Here is a 9,577-nt window from a genome sequence, read left to right on the forward strand (position 1 = left end):
TTAAACTATGTTCTCATTACTGGACCAGACTTAACTAGTAGTTTTCTAGGAGTGTTAATCTGCTTTAGGAAAGAGGGGGAAGGATCCAAACTGGGAAAAAACGGTGCACACACAAAAAAGGTAACGCTGGCCGTGATGACCAAGAACAATGTTTATTGATTCAAATCCAAAAACGTTTTGCTTGCAAATTCTCTAAGGCCTGGGACATGGTAATCCAAACAGCGCTGAGCAGCGCTGACGCTCATGCTCTCCTGCTCAAGCAGGAGCTTTTTTGTGTCCTTGCATGAGCGTCAGCGTGCACGCTTGTGAGCCGGGTGGGAGGCAGGGCGGAGGCGAGGCGGGTCTAGCGCGCTACGTGACGGCGCCGACGTCACGGTCTGCCATTGGCTTTTGGCAGTCACGTGACCGGCCCTCCGCTTGTCTCAGCGGAAAACTTAAACTTCACTGTCTGCTGCAATTCCACACGCCTCCGCACGCCTGCGGAAGCGTAAGGAAGCGCTGTCTAAAGCCGTGCACATAGGTATGATGTTTCCCCTCAGCGCTGCTCAGCACGGTCTTTTTGACCATGGCCCTGGCCTTACTTGTTTCGTACGGCGTAGGTGCTTTGTCATGCCTTGGGATTTTAGCCGTCTGTGGAAACCCAGGACTGAGATACTCTCATTGTCTGATTTCTGTTCATGTTCCTACAATTGTGCATCAAAAATTCAAAAGGGAGAATGAACAGGAAAAGAGGAGAAGAGTGGGACAAGGGGATATAAGAAAAAGTGGAAAAGGGAAGGGGGGTTAAGTGAAAGGGGGAGCTAAATGGGAAGAGGGGGGGAAGGAAGGGGGGAGGGGGGATGGAAAAAGGAAGAAAGGGGGGAGAGGAGAACGAGTAAAGGGGGGGGGAAGGGGGGGGGAATAAGAGGGGAAAAGGTGGAAAGGGAAAAGAGGGGGAAATAAAAAAAGAATTCTCCCCTATCCCTTTTCTCCTAATTCAAGTCTGATACTGTCTAGATTTTTTATAGAGTTCTAGCCTTGAAGTCTACACCAATGATTAAGTCAATCACACTGAATTCATGTGGGTAAAAATACTCCCTTTTCATTTCAGTTGGGGTATAAGAATTTGTACTACTGTTATTGGAATAAGCATTTTATATGCTTCATCATGTGGTTGTATTGAGTTGGTCATTTCTCCTCTATATACATGATCATACATGTATATATTCCACTGTATATTAAATGGAGTTTAACTGTAATTTTATTTCTATGGAATGATGGGTGACCTGGGCTATGTGTATTTATATATACATATGGACATGTTTTTACATTTATTATTCATTATATAATTTTTATTATGATTTTTTGATTATAAATATTATAATTGAGGGTCCTTCATTGTTTGTGTATGTGTATGTATGTGGGACATGACTATATGTGTCCATTCGCATGTACATGCACACACATATGTTAAGTATTTTATTATTGTGTGTCGCAACTATTATTTATTCATTATTCATTATTTTATATCTCTATTTTTATTTGTGAATTAGTTTGTTTATATGAAATATGATTATGATTTTAATTATTATTCTCTTGCGGTTTATATGCCTATTAATATACTGTATTTTGTGCAGCATTGTTTTTTATATACAGGGCGTTTCTATTGGCTTATCGCCAGTGTCTTAGCTTCTTTGTATAGGCACTGACGATTGGCCTCGGGTCGCTCCTTTGACCACTCCCCTCTCTGTGGGTGTGCCTATAAAGACCGAGTCCTCCACCATGTTAGTATTCCCTTTGAAAAAGTCACTGTAGTGACGAAACGCGTCAGGGTACGTCACCACGACACTACGTCATCACGCAAGTGCGCACTTTACGGCCGGAGAGCGCATGGAGCTGATCTGAGGCTGACAACTTGAAATCGCATTTCAAGCAGAGACACAGCGTTTTCATTCATCTAAAACTGCTGGAGGTGAACCGGATTGGAAATCGATCCACTGATCGATCCAGGACGGTGTTGCCCTGTTGGTTGTGATTATATCACAAACTGCTTTAAATTCTTTTACTTTTGTGAGTGTCCTTAATCCCCTTGTCCTCTTTTTAATATTAAATGTACTTTTTTACACTATGGGACGTGGCTCTCTGTTCTTCTCTTTCTATAGATTTCTGCTGGAATTGGTTATTCCTTCTGAGAGCAGCCTTGGATCCCTGGCTATCATCTTGTTCCTAATTTGAATTTTTTCTGGACTTGCACTAAGGTTTGGACGTTCTACATTTTTGTTTTTCTTTTTTCCTGTTTGTCATATATGTTATCATTATTGTTGGCACGTTATATATTTTTTTAGATTTATACATTGTTGTTTATATATACATTTTTCTATATTTTTCTATTGTTTTAATCACTTTGTTTCACAAGTGGCGCTACTGTACTTTCTCTCTCTCTCTCTCTCTGTATATATATATATATCAAAACAAGTGTCCCACTAGGGGCTCTATGCAGTAAGCGTTGATAAGGTTTTTTTCGCCATTTTACTGCCAAAATTGGGTTTGAGATTCAGTAAGCGCTGATAATTGCTTGATTTTCGCCAGTTTTCGTATCCGATAATTTTGTTATGGCCAGTCGGCTGCCGATAAGGCGGTTTTCGGCACTTATCGCCACTTTTTTAATTTGGCTGTATTCAAGTAGCAAAATCAGCTTATCGGGGCTGATCGGCACTAAGAAATTGAGACTTCATGGCCAATTTGTCCCGCCAACTAAAGTTGGCAAGTTGGAGGGGAGAACGATCGCTAAGGCTGCCGGAACGGCACTTAGAAAAAAAAAATCATCTGCACATCAATGGACTCAATGGAGCGGGGACGTATAACATTATAGTACTGTTTACGTTCGATTGCTCACAATACAAATGTGTTTAGCATTACAGTGTGGGGGGCATTCACTGCATTGTGTCACACCTGACTGATTATTTGTATAACAGAACTTTTATATGTTTTCTTCATTTGCGTGTCACATTACTCCATCATGTGATGATGTGTCAATGGAAAATCCTATACTGAACTCTTAAAGGAGAAGCTCACATCATATCACACATTTTACTGAACTGAGCGACAATTGTTTATATGATGTTACCCATGTCACACATGTAACACATACACCGTATGTTCATGTTGCTTTACATAACACAATGCTTGTAATGTGTAACGCATCTTTAAAACTTCATGTACATCTTTCTTCTCATGTTTACATGTACTTTGGGTCCTCCCTTTTTTCATGACGTCCGTTATTGGACAGTCAATCACATTGCATGTTTACATTGTAAACGTTGCATTACAAGCATTTCATGCTAACTTATACACACATCTACAATAGTTACTCATTGTTACACCTTTCAAACTGATTCAATAGCAACTATCCTCATAACATAAATGTATGCATATGCACACGAGAATTCTTTGTTGTGAACATGTGACACTAACATGGCTAATTAGACATGTTGCAGCAAACTTTTTCTACGTCAATCTCAGGCTTTTTGTCTAATTACATGACTGAGTGTTGCGTTCAGAAGTGTTACATGCATTACACATTACACTAATAATTTACAATGAATGCTTGTACAAAGCTTCACGTTACATCATTGTGAAATATCATGATTACCTGCTGAATACACAGAAAAAAGACTTCTTAGATCAAATGGAGACAGCTTGGGAGCCAAGTACTTTTATATGTTAATGTAACACGTTGCATTTTACTATGTCACCTGACATCATCACATACCTATTTAAAGGACGCCCATTACCTGCTCATTCACAGCTACTGATTTCAAAATGTTGCGATTGTTTAGGAGACGTCGGAACATTCTTTTGCATGACTGGCTTGCTGATGAAGAGAATGACATAGGGCAAGGGAGGGACAGAGCCAGGGACAGTGACAGGGACAGGCACGCGGATACGACAGGGACAGGGAGAGGGACAGGGCGAGGGACAGGTAGAGGGATAGGAAATCAGAGGAGAAGACAGAGGAGACAAGTTGTGCCTCGTCCGCGTGTGTACAGGGAGAGAGAACCGTGTTAGATGGGATGAGTGAGGAGGAGATAGTAAGTCGCTATCGTTTGCGTTCAGCAGCAATCTTATCTCTTTATGAAGAGATAAGGGGAGATTTAGATTTTTTGACAGCCAGAGGTCGTGCAGTCCCTGGGCTTGTTAAAATACTGTGCTCATTACATTATCTTGCTTCCGCGTCATTCCAGACAACTGTGGGCATAGTGGGCGGGGTCTCGCAATCTACATTCTCGCGGGCCTTTACCCAGTTTCTCTATGCACTCAATAGACGCGCTAGGAATTATATTCATTTTCCTACAGAGGCGACAGAGTGGCTGGAAGTCAGGAATGGCTTTTATAACATAGCAGGGATACCATGTGTGCTGGGTGCAATTGATTGCACCCATGTTGCTTTGATTCCACCTAGTCAGAGTGAGCATGTTTACCGCAACCGTAAGCACTACCATTCACTGAATGTCCAGGTGGTATGTGATGCCACGATGAGGATAATGCATGTGGTATCCAAATTCCCTGGTTCCAGTCACGATTCCTCTATCCTGAGGAACTCTTCAGTCTTCCATGTTTTCGAAGAAGCCCATTTTGGACATGGTTGGCTGCTGGGTGAGTACATATTTGGATGTTGTAACACAAAACACATTTTTTTTTAGGAATAATTTCATTTTAGAATGTTATCACTAATGTTACCTTATGTATGCTCCATTGATTATAAGTGACTCAGGATACGGAATTAGGCCGTGGCTCTTGACTCCGGTGCTAAACCCTCAAACTGAAGCAGAGGAGAGGTACAATGCAGCCCATATATCTACGCGATCTGTTATAGAGAGGACATTTGGCCTACTCAAGACCAGATTTAGGTGTCTCGACAGAACTGGTGGGGCTCTTCAATACAAGCCACAAAAAGTGTCTGATATTATCCTTGCCTGTTGCATTTTGCACAATGTGGCACTCACACATACTGTACAATCAGACCTAGCTGAGGCTTTGGTAGAGGAGCATCCCACCCATGTAGCTGCTGAAAATGAACAAACAGCCAGTGGTGGCCAGACACGCCAGAATCTCATAAATTCGTTTTTTTCTTGTAAGTAAAAACATATATGTTCCTAGTACTACTTTTATATATAAATTATGTTATATTAACACTAATTTTTATTTACATAATCTTCTGTTAGGACACAGATGAATATGGGTTGCACACCTTTCTCTTCTCTGCTGTGTGCACAAAGCCATGTGGCACCGGTATGTTATTGTTGCACAGGTTATATAATCCTTCTTCGATTGTAAATTAGTTGTGTGTATGTGAGTACAACTGGTGTAACAAATGAGTAATTTTTTAGCATTGTGTTGTTGATTATGCTAACACAATACACATAGTATGGCCCTAGTCATTCATTCTTGCAGTATGGTTACATACAATGTTATTGTTGCAGTGTAACATGCACATCCATATGATGTGTAAACCAGGCTGCTTTTCATTTTTAATGTGATAAAATATACATGGTGTTTCACATTTAACACCAAATACACACTTTGCTGTGTTGCTTACGTTAGTGAAGATGTCATGTCAATGTTTGCAATTTATATATTGTTCCATTGCATTATAGGTATATCTCCTCTGACTGATCATGGTATGTATATTAACTGACATCTGTCATAAGATGTGCCTACCCCAATATACGTTTAATTATACGATGTAAAAACCCAACATATTGGTAAACGTTAAATCTTACATACATGTAGTTTCTGTATCATGTACATGCGTTTAGCTACTATAGAGGTTTCATGAGCATTGTATTAGAAAATGATTAGTGCCATGACATCACATTTAATGTATGTTCCCTTAAATATTCCATTAATGTAATATAGAGGTGGGTGGAGAGAAGGGGATAAATGCTGATAGTTTTTTTCTTACGGGAGCTGATTAATCACTGATGCAATTGAGTGTTCATAACACTCCATGCATGAATGCCTGTAATCACACCAATGCTTTGTACATCTTATATGTTGCAATGTATGTGCTTAGTAATGGTGTAAATTATTTGTAAACATTACTTTAACATTGTCACATGTGTATGTATAAGTCACACATGTGTGTTGATGTGACCTACATGTAACAAGTGTCAAACTGTTAACACAAACCCAATTGTGTCTCAAATTTATGTGTAATTTTGCATAAAAAATGTCACAAAATGACAATGTTGTTAATATAGTTGGAATGTCATTCACGTCACTTCATCATTATTATGATGATAATTTACAAGTATTCTGAACATATGAACGTCAAACACGTGCACAGTTGCATAGGCACACTTTTCAAGACAACTGTTTGTGTCTGTATCAATTTGTGTATGATGCATGTATAACACCGTCAAATGATAACATCATGTTTATTATGGTAGCTTATATCATCATATTCACTTTACTATGTATGTGTTGAACGTTTAATAAACAAAAAAAAGTATAGTTAGTTTGGTACATGAAATATACACATAAACGTAATTGTTTACATGATGTAGACCTAATATTCATAACATCATGCATTGTAGTTGACCACTACATCTTGCCAATAACATTATTTACAACAGTACAAAAACATTTTAACAACATCCCCATGTTACAAGCGCATTTTTACATGAAATGCCTACTTGGTTGTAAGTCTCCTTTACATAGTTTCTACAGTCATACGTTCCATTAGACAATATACTACACAAATGTGTTTGCTGAGTGGGAATGGTTGTTATATATAAAACAGATCATGGCATATAATGTTAGTACAAAATTAACAACACACATTAAAATGTCTAAATGCACTGTTTAGCAACATCATTATGTTAATTAAGTGTTTATGCAATATAGGCATAATTGGATCACATTTTGTATTGTTTGTTAATATGCGCTGCAAACATAATACAAATAGTTCCATATGTAGTATATTAGTCGGTCGGTCCTCCTCACAATCATCTCATATAACGTTAGACTCTTCTGAAATCATACATTGATCCCATTGAATCTTCCCCGACATCTCTGAAATACAGCAAACAGATGATGGTCAAAGATGGCACCCTAATATATGTGTAGACGTGATAACGCGTTACACATCTCTATATGATTGTGTATATCCACGCGTTATTCACTTATATGTTAGAAGTACAAGGTTACAAGTAAACATCATTATGTATCCTTTTCTTAATTGCGTTGCACGCATAACTATGTATATGATATTTCCGTTGGCTGTATACATAATAATGTGCGCGCACATCTTACTTTGCGCACGCACTTCACGATTGGGTCGACAAAGTGTTAGCGCATGTACTAAACAATGTGTACGTTGTGCGTTCAATACATGTTGTAACTACCATTAACCATATAATATTTATTACAAATCCAATGAAGGCGAAACTACATTCGTTCTAAAAGCGTACTTCATTAATCTTTTTAAACAGACGTGTGTGCACGGAAACAACGGCCGATCACCCAAAGAGCGAATCCAATACGTGTGACGTCATGTTAAGGCAGCGTGAAGTGCACGCAAACACTCCTACCACAGAATTAACATTGGCCTAACGCACAGTGCACGGCCACAAACACAGACGCGCGCGCATGACACAGTGCAGTGACCGTAACTATAACAAACCGACACAGCCAATAGGCTTTGACGCGCGCACGTCGGTTGGGGGCGGGGCTTACATCCGTAATCCTTTTTAAGGACGCCTTGGCACATTACAAGGGTCCCACGTCATATGTGGCCGACCCGGTTTTTTTTTTCTGATGTTGCATGATAAAGAAACAGGTGTGTGTTACAGTTATGGTAACATGTTGCTATTATATGTTTTAAGAGATAGGAAAGTAGGTATATTTATTCCCTGACCAATGTGTACTAATCTTTCTGGTTCTAGTATATTGTAATAGGAAACAATGTGTTTGTGAACGCTACATGTTATGCAGTCTGCTATGTTACGCTGTATCCACGCTTTTAAAGTAAAAATGGTGGATAGAAAAAAGTTTAAACTTTTAACGGTGAGGCAACGCATAACGATTGTTATATTTACCATTCTTGTAGAAGTAACACTTCGTTTGGCTGCAACTGGTCGCTCCAGAAAGACAATGCATTTGCATCCATGGTTGAGTCAACCGCTGAATCCTGTAGGACACACATCTCCATGAGGCGCTCATAGGAATCGCCACTGCCTTCTTCAAACAATTGGTCCGGAGGTAGGTACATTTCTTGGTCTAGCCATTCGAATTCGTTTGGAGCACAAAGGCTTGGTAAAACATCATAGTAGTTATGTTCTTGTAGCATGTGTGTTTCAGGAATGGAGGGTGCAGATATTGCAGCAGGTATCGATTCACACGGAACAGTAGTAGCTGATCCATTGCTATTGGTATTAGGAATAAATATGCTATTTATCAGAAGATATGTGCCATGTTCCATGGTGATTTTAAATTGTGGTGCAATCTGCCAAAATCCATACCTTTCATGTAGGTTATCCAGCACACGTTCAAAACATTCATTTGTTGATAAAGTGAATCTTACCGAGGATTTAAAATTTCTAGCGCGTGCCGGGTCTTGGTAATAAGGATATTTTCTTCTGATCAAATCATAGATCTGGCCCACGTTGGTTTTGTTTTGTTCAGTTGATATGATAGCCTCCGCAATCATTACTTTATACGCTTTGTGTGGATGGGTGTTCATCATTATAACCTCAGCCATTGCAGCTTCTCAAATAATGTGAGTGGAGTTCTACGTTTGGTCTTGTGAATGTGAAACAATTTAAATGTTATCTTTTTTGTGGATTTGTACTCAAGGTCAGCAGAAAAGTTACATGTTTCACTCCTTTTTGCAAACACCAATTCGATTGTGTAGAAATAATTGCCAGACATTTGTGGGTTCTGATAGCCATTTCACTGTGAAAGTCCAATTAAAGTATTTTTATCTACATTGTCAAAACAAGTCTCGGATTTTTATTAAAACAGAATGTGGGTGAGAAAATAAACAGTGTTGTCATTATGAAAATAGTGCTTACACAGACATATAATGAGATATACACACACCTGCTAATGTTTTTGTCTCTCTTTTTTGCAACATTTCACTGTGTATCTTTCTGTCTGGTTAAATCCCTGTCTGACTCACAGAGTTTAACTATGTGTGTATATGTAGACATATATATATATATATGTAAAGTCAAGGTGCATGCTCCATAGAAATCAATATAGAAACCCTGTCTTCCCATAAGAGAAGGCACAAAAGCAGCAACACTCAGATAAAGCAAAAATACATGTATTAGCAGTTACAAAACAGCACACTATAAACCCAACGTTTCGGTCCTAGGCAGGACCTTCCTCAGGGGGGTGCTAAAATATATATATATTTATACACTGTGTGTGTACATAAATCCATACATACTACATATATATTACTAAACATTCACAGATATGTTCTTGAAACCAGTACTCATACATGATGAAAGGACAACATTAAGAAGGTTCAAGGAAGGTGAAGGTAAGTCATATTTTACACTTAATCCTGCTCTAAAAGGACAATTAA

This window comes from Ascaphus truei, chromosome 20 (genome assembly GCF_040206685.1).
Source record: "Ascaphus truei isolate aAscTru1 chromosome 20, aAscTru1.hap1, whole genome shotgun sequence".
Lineage (NCBI taxonomy): Eukaryota > Metazoa > Chordata > Amphibia > Anura > Ascaphidae > Ascaphus > Ascaphus truei.